Source organism: Piliocolobus tephrosceles, chromosome 6 (assembly GCF_002776525.5).
Source record: "Piliocolobus tephrosceles isolate RC106 chromosome 6, ASM277652v3, whole genome shotgun sequence".
NCBI lineage: Eukaryota > Metazoa > Chordata > Mammalia > Primates > Cercopithecidae > Piliocolobus > Piliocolobus tephrosceles.
Window position 1 is genome coordinate 90,025,316 of NC_045439.1, and position 8,397 is coordinate 90,033,712.

The 8,397-nt window shown below is 46.9% G+C and overlaps 1 pseudogene; it reads right to left on the bottom strand.

Annotated features, from left to right (window-relative positions):
- Positions 1 to 7,698: 7,698 nt before the first annotated feature.
- On the bottom strand, positions 7,699 to 7,798 carry LOC111527213 (annotated as a pseudogene).
- Between the last annotated feature and the right edge of the window lie 599 nt (positions 7,799 to 8,397).

Consider the following 8,397-nt stretch of genomic DNA (forward strand, 5'->3'; position numbering starts at 1 on the left):
AAAATGGGACATGTACTTACTCTACAGCCCAGAATATAGGTATTTACCCATGAGATAAGGAAACCTAAGTTCACACAAAGGCATGCGCTTTATTCAGAAATGAAACCCAAATATGTATCAACTGCTGAACAGATAAATTGTGGTGTACCTATACAACAGAATACTACTCAGCAATAAAAAGGAAGAACTACTGATACATGTGAGAGCATGAACAGCTCTCAAAAGTATTATACAAAGTGAAAGAAGTCAGACACCAACAGATACTGTAGAGTCCATTTCTATGAAATCTTCACAAAGCAAAACAGTGACAGAAAGCAGATCAGTGATACCAGCGGCCCAGGTGTTGGGAGGGGACTGGCTGCAAAGGGGCTCATGGGGGTGATGAAATGATCTCTTTCATGATTGTGGTGGTCGTTACACAACTGTGTATTTTTGTCAAAGCACATCAAATTACAGTTTTTGAACTGATACATTTTAGAGTATGAAACTGATATTTAAAGTTGACTTTTAAAAATTCTCTTCTCCCTCAAAGCAAAGAATACATCAGGCCTCCAAAATAAGAAGCTAGTCTTTCACCAGCCTTTTGAGAGAAGGAAGAAGAAAACACCTAATTTCTCTACCAGGTCATCCTGCCTCACTTATAAAGCATCTCCCTTTACTTTCATAAGTACATTGATTTCTCTTACTTGCAACCAAAAGAGCCCTAAGATATTTCTGATGGAAAGAAAATTAAGTTTCTTAACTAACTCAGGGAGTCCAAACTACCTAGAAACATAATGTCATAAAATCTTCTAATATTGTATGCAGATGGCTTTATCCCTTCTGGAATGCTAATTTTCAGTTTCCTGTCTTCCTAACATCACTCCAGGCATGTTCAGTGCAGTTCACCACCCGACTTGTACAACATCTATTCCAGGACTAAACTCATCATCCTGGTGGAATGGTCTCAACGTTCATTATTCTTAGGGATGGAACAATTTAAAGTTCAATTATCTGCAATTGCTCTGTTGAAGGAATAATCTCCATATAGATGAAGGCAGCCCAGTGCCACCCTTGCTTGGACTATAGCATTCTCAAAGCTCTGTGTTTCCAGCAAAGGGGGAAATGGCAGAGCCCCAGGTCCCATCTAACTCCCAAGGACTCCTGAGCCAGTAGCTCTTGCCTCCTAGTCCTTGGGCCCCTTTGACAGCTCCATGGAAAATACAACTTCCTTCCAGTTATGAGCCCTTGTTGTACATGCTGAGAACAACAGCACTGCCAGGCAGCAAGTGTCGCACAGGGACTACCCTTGGCCACAGCATAATGGCTCGTCATGGCATTACAATTCCATCTGATGCTGGGAGTTTCATCCAAGACCAGCAGCCAAATATTTAAGGGTTTGTATCATGACAAATATAATTATGAGACAGAAAGGGCCTATTAGTTCTACTATGCAATTTTAAATCTCAAACTGTCAAAAAAATACACATACACACACACACACACACACACACACAAAACCCTCTTCATCTTCTCATTTGAGAAGGCTGTCATTATTCCAGGGTCCCTAACAGCTCCCTCAATGGCTGGTTAAGTGCCGCTTCTTAGCTGACAAGACCTCATTCCACGTTGGTTCAGGTTAGATGCAGGAGGCTGGGCCAGATGACCTGAGGAAGTTCTTGGACTCCATAAGCTCGAGTGTGGGATGCTGGATAGAAGAATATGCCTTCCTTATTTGTTTTTAATTAGGAAATTGAAATTGCCACTAACAAGTTTCTGCACATGTGGGTCCAAGTGTGCACACACTGGCATTTGTGTGACTGCATGAGTCTCCAGGGACATGTGTGTGGCCGTCCATGACCGATTATCCAAATGCTCTTCTCTAAGTGTAGAGTGTCTCAGGGCATGAGGACACCCTTCACAGCCTAGGCCTCCCTGCCAGCTCTGTCTCCACACTCTTATCCACTCAGTGCTGCATATGCACAGCCTTATGGGTCCTGGTGATGGAAAGGAAAGTGACCTGGGCAGCAGGCCAGTCCTCCAGCACTAGGTCAGCACTAGGCAAATTGATTTACCTCTCTGATGTATCCCTATTTCTCTCTCTCCAAAAGAAAGACAAGAATATTTAATCCCTAGGGTTCATGGGAGGATTTGATGAGCAAACACGTGCAGAAGCATGTTGTCAGCATGTTTATTGTGTAGTCATAATAATAATGGAATAGGAGAGTATGATGCAGCAACACTGCTTGTCTTAGTTTGCATTCTTACACAAGTAGACTCTGTGATAAGGATTCAAGGTCAAGTAGTTTGTTTGGGGTGGGTAGTCGGAAGGAGACTGAGAAGAGAAGTCAGCCAGTAAAGGGCCTTGCCAAACCAGCCACCTTTATGGGTGACAGGAGCTTATCCCACAGGAACACTGTGGACAGTGGTATGGAATACACTCCTCCATGTTACCCTTGCCTGAGGGAGATGATGGAGTTGCACAGCAACTCTGCCCCGGCCAGGATCTGGTGGACGGTTAGTTTCTTGGCACTTGCAGTCTGCTGTACACAAGGGCCAAGAGCTGCAGACCCTAGTATTTGGAATGTGGCCAGTTCCTGCTGAACCCCAGAGCGGAGGGCCAGGAGCACAGGCTTGGCAGCAGCTGCTTCAAGTTGGATCGTTGACACTGCAGAGCCATGTTTCACAAGCAAGGAACTAAACTCGGGGCAGACTTGGATTCCAAAACAAGAAGTGCAAAAAGGGCAATTTCAGGAGGAAGATGAGCCAAAAAGGGAGATCTTTCAGGCCTCATGGCATTTGTGTCTCTTCACAAAAATAATTATTTTTCTGCTCTATGTAAACCTTGAACTAAGTGCTGCAGATACAATGCTGACCAAGACAGAATCTGCCCTGCCCTCCTGGAGTTCTAGTGGGAATGCCTGCCTTAAACCATCACAAAAGCAAATAAGCAATTACAAAATAGTAATGAATGATAAGTACATGCGAGTGTAAGTTGAATTGTGGATGAGGGCGAGGGGATGTCAGGGAAGACATCTCTGAGTGACATTTGAGCTCAGACCTGAAGGATGAGTAGGGGTGGTGAGGTGAAGGGGAGGGAAATTCCAAGCAGATGGCTTAGCATGTGCAAGGGCCCAGAAGCAAGAATGAGCTTGGCACTCTCCCTGCACTGGTGAAGGGAGCTGGAGCCTGGTGAGAGGGAGGGAAGGGAAATGAGGCTGGAGAAGTAGGGAGGGGTCAAACCAGACAGCCTAGAGGCATGAGAAAGACAGTGGATTTTATCCTAAGTGCTGAGGGGCCAATGAAGCATTTAAAGCAAGGGAGTGACCTGATCAAACTCAAATCCGAGAGAGCGCCTTTGTGGAAACAGGATCCCTGGAGCAGCTCTGATCATCAAATGCTCTCTGAGCCCAGCTTCATGTGGAGTGTTGGGGGTGACCATACTCCGGGAGTTCTGGTTGGCATAGTGCATGGTAGACATGCTGAATTCTATAAGAGAGGTCCAAAGAAAAAGGCTCAGTGGAGTTGAGGAGGGGGATCCAAAGAGCCCTGTGGGGGGAAATGGCATCTGAGCCAGGGTGAGAGTGTGGGTGATGCTGGACCTGAGTGTTGGTGTGGAGAGGGTATTCCAGGCAGAGGCGCCAGAGTGAATAAAGGTGAAGCTGACCACGCAGTTGTCCTCTCTGCTCCCCCAGGCGGTGGAGCAGGTAGGAGGTAGCCTGAAGGTGCACAGCTCCTCCACTCATTTGGCCACCATTTTCAGCTTCTTCGCTGCCAGCGCAGGTCCCAGTGATGGCTTAAACACCTGGGCTGGCTGCTCTGATCCCTGTGGGGCATATGGTCACTCAGGCTGGGCTGGAGATCCAAGATACCTGAGAGACAGCAGGAAGCCACCCAAGGGCATAGATGGGCATTGTTTGGGGAGGCTGAATGGTGGGGTCATTTACCTTCTAAGTCAAACTCACCCTAGCCACAGTCAAACCCAATGCAACAAGCAAAAAAACAACAACTCGTTTTCTGTTGGAGAATTTCAGCAAACCTCTGTGTGTCTGTGTGTGTGTGTGTGTGTGTGTGTGTGTGAGCATGTATGCATGTATGTGTGTCACTGTGACTATGCATTTGGAGGGGTTTGTGAATGTGCTCCCATGTCAATGTGCATGTAAATGACAACAGCTCACGTTCACTGAGCTAACCACATGCTCTATGTTCTCACCTGAATCCCTCTATTTAATCTCCACCTTATTAGAAGAGAACATTGTTGTCCCCACTTACAGATGAGGAAACTGCATGTTAGATTAGCTTTCAAAGTGGGATGTGAGCTAGACTCCTATGTGCCAAATGACTTTTTGCTCCTAGAATTCTAAATCATGAATCAACTCTTAGCAGGAAAGAGATTTTCACCTTTCCTCAAGGTCATGTGGCAGAGATAAGAACCCACTTCTTTCCTGTAAAGCCCTTCAAAACACTGGCTCTGAAATAAACAGCATAACATTTTCTAATGCAGTCTATTATCAGACAACTGCCATAAATATTAGGAAGATGCACACAGTCCACTCCAGAGAAAGAAAAGTACTCTGGTACAACACAGCATTAAATGGCATGTCTCCTGACTCGTCTGTTTTCTAATAAAGGAGGCGATGACTGATCTCTGAAGACATCTGTTCCAAACCCACCATGTGACTTACCTCTTTAAGAAACAAACAAATAGCATTTAATTTGCTTGTAAAGAATATCGTTTTTAGGTTTCCAATATATTAAAAAATTGTAGGTAAAAGCATTCAAATCATCTTGGCTTTCCAATCTCTTAAATCATTTCAGCTTTAGGTCTGGCATTTGACAACCCAAACTGACTTATAAAGTGCTCATGTTAATTAGCATGGAGGAATTGTATATCCATGTGTGTGTGTGTGTGTGTGAGTGTTTGTATGTGTGTCTGTGCATGTGTATGTGAAGTTACTGGCATTCCCTTTGTGCTGACTCCAAATAAAGCCCTGAAAGGCTTTGGAAGTCTTCCCTGCCCCTTACCCTTTTCCCTTCTTTCCTGAGAATTCTTGAAGCCTTCAGAGCAGGTCCTGGCACACAGCAAGCACCAGGAAGTGTCAGCTACTGGTCTAATGACTGTGATGGTCGGCACCATCACCACCACACCCTTTGTTCCTGTTCCTACTGGGAAACCTGCATCCCCTGAGCCCACAGTAGGAAAGAGCCTCCCATGGCCCTGCACACCCTGTATTTTATCCTAGAAGCCAGCAGAGTCCCTTCTCACCATGGCCCCCTGCATCTCTCCACATCTACCTTGGCCTTCCCTGACTCCCTCAAATTTGCTTCTCCCTCCCACGATAGACCCTGCACCCTCTGTTCCCAGCCTGCACACCCTTCCTCCTCTCTTCTCCCAGTTAACTCTGGCTCATCCTTCAGATGGCTGCATCAGCATCATCTCCCCAGGAAGCCTGCTTCCATCTCCCCGACTTAGTCCACTCCCGCTATAACGGACCTTCATCACACCATGTCCTGCTCCTTCAGAGTGTGTGTCACAGGGAAAGTTCACACTTGTCTGGTGATGACCTGCCCCTCTCTAGAGCATCGCCCCTGTTAGACTGAAATTCCAACAAGGCAGAGCCATGGAGCCCCAGAGCCAAGCACAGCTGATCTGGAATGTAATCGGCACTCAGTAACATTAGTTGCTTGATTTTACAGAAAGGGGTTTGAAGTAACAGTGCGAGAAGGAAGGGACTAGAAGAAGAGTGACAGTGAAGGGAGACAGAACAAGGCCAGATGCTTGCATTGGCTCTCCTTCATCCACCCTCTAGGCCTCTCCACCCCTCAGCCTGCCTCCTGTCCCAGCCAGGAGATGCAGATCCGTACTGGGAGCTTCAGAGCCCATCTGGCTGCAGCACGGTCACTTTGTTCTGAGCTCTAAGGATGCACCTGGTACATCTCCAGTGACAAAGTGATTCCAAATAATACCCAGGCCCTGTGTCCAACCCTTCTCTCTCCGCTCCCTGCCCTGAAGGGGAGTCTCATCACATTCCAGTGCCATCTGCTTGGGCATAGTATGCCAGGCCCTGGCTGAGGGCCCCTGCTGGCAGCAGGGGTTCCTGGGCCACCACGGAACCAGCACCCATAGGAGGCAGGCAGTGTCCAGACACATGATCTGGGTCAGGCACACAGTGCCAGCTGCTGAGTCTCACAGAGGACAAGGGGGGCGAGATGGAAGTCTGTGGGTGGCACAATGGTAGAACAGCCAGCTCTAGGTGAATCTGCCCTAAATTCAAAACTGTCACACAGCAATGAAGGATGGCATCCTGCTGGCAAAGGTGTGCCCTGAATCCAAAGGGTCAAATTAAGGAAGGAATCCAGGAATGGCAAGGTGGGGAGTCTGGCTGAGCATCCTAAGGCCCAGCTTGGCTGGAGAAAAGTGGCCTTATTGTGGTCCTCATGTACCCACTGGGGACCGGCTCACAGGTCCCACTAGCACAAGGGGACACAGGGGACATCATTCAGACAAGGATAGTGGCCACCAACAACAAATCCAGGGTGTGTGAGTCCACAGCACTGCCCACTGCAGCAAGGTCCTTGGTGTTAGGATGAGGCTGCTGCCATCTGCTCTGCTCTGGGCTCACTGGCGGCCACTCCCTGGGTGCAGGAGTTGAGCTGGAATTCGCACCTCCCAGATGTGGGTGCAAATTCCAGCTCAACCCTAACCAGTAACCTTTACTGTATGACCGCAGGTCAGTCAATGAACTCCTCTGAGCCTCCACATTCATAAAATGGGAACTACAAATCAGCCTCAGGTGGTGGAGAGGAAGAGTTGTTTAGTCAAAGCCCAGTGGTGAGGATGTGCCCAGTGGTGAGGAAGGCTCTGGAGATATCACTGTAAGCAACACCAGGCATGGCACCTGCACTGGTGGGGCATACAGCCTAATGACAAAGATGGATGTTGAGCATCTCATCCTGTAAATAAACGTTTCATCACAAACTGCAATAAACTGTAAGAATAAAAAGCACCAGATGCTGGAAAGTGTTTAACAGGAGGCCTTGACCTAGTATAGGAAAAGGAGGTGCCAGCAGTCTTCCTGGAGGAAGTGACAAGTAAGCAGAGTTCTGATAGAGGGAGGGGGTCACCCACTGTGTCTGAGGGCGAAGGGGCCGGGGAGCATTCTAGGAGAGCAAGGAACACATGCAGCAGCTTCTGGATGGACTGAGATGAGAGAAGGCCACAGAATGCAGCCAGCAAGGCAGAAAGCAGCAGAGGATCCCAGAGGGCACTGCCAACTTGACAGGACTTGGTGACAAGCATCCCAGGGCTGGCTTAGCAGCCACCAGAATGACAGCACCCAGCATTACCCACAAAAGAGCATCCTAGTTAGAAACCAGGCCCAGCAACTGACCCTTCCCGGGATGCTTTCTAGGTTATTCAGATGTTCCTTTGTGAGCATAGAGCAGCCTTAGTTCCAAAATCTTGATCCCTTTACCCCCAAATCAGGCCTTCATCCCAGAATGCCTCTCTACTATTTCTCCCAGGAAGCCCAGCACATGATTCTCAGGAAAATGGGGTTCTGGGGAGCCTGTGTCAAGATGCCAGGATTCTCAGAGTAAGTGTGCAGTGAAGGGAGGCACCTGGTCCACCTGTCCACCCCACGGGATAAGCACAGTATTCATATGTAGAAATCTCTTTGTCAAAAGACTAGCAGGGATCTCTCTTTTTTTTTTTTTTTTTGGTTCATGGAATGCTTCACAAATTTGCATGTCATCCTTGCAAAGGGGCCTTGCTCATCTCTGTATCGGTACAAATTTGGTATCTGTGCTGTGGAAGCAAGCATGGAACTCATTATTCAATCCTTACGCTCTTCCTTCAAGACCCCTTTTTTTTTGAGCCACTGCCCATGAACTCCAAAGGTACAGCTTCATAAAAAGGTAAACACAATACAGCAGTTTCCCATCTCTCACCTAGTCTAAACCTCTGCATCTTCAGTCTCTCCCTCTGTCTGCGGCACCTCTTTTAGAGTGCATAATTAAGCAAAAAGAGCCTGAAAAATCCCTTCTAATCAATAATTCAAAATGTTGGTCTCCTGAGACTTTTTTTCATTACAATTGTCCAGGTCAGGCATTCATGAATTCTCCAGGATAGAGTTCCCTCCTGGGACACCAAAGTAGAATTTATGTTGTTTTGGGGTAATTATGCGTTTTTTAATTATCCATCTTTTTCTTTTCCTAAACAGCCAGAAAGAATTGTTCATAAATAAAGAAAAATGTTATGGTCTCACAAGTTGGGTATTTGTAAAGAAGGAGATTCAAATGAGTATACAAATTAGAGTAACAGGAAACATTTTAGGTATTTGCTGAGTCAAGAAAGACGCATTTAGAAAGAGGTGAAAATAGTTCAAGCACCGTTTAAAAACTGCTGACATGACATTT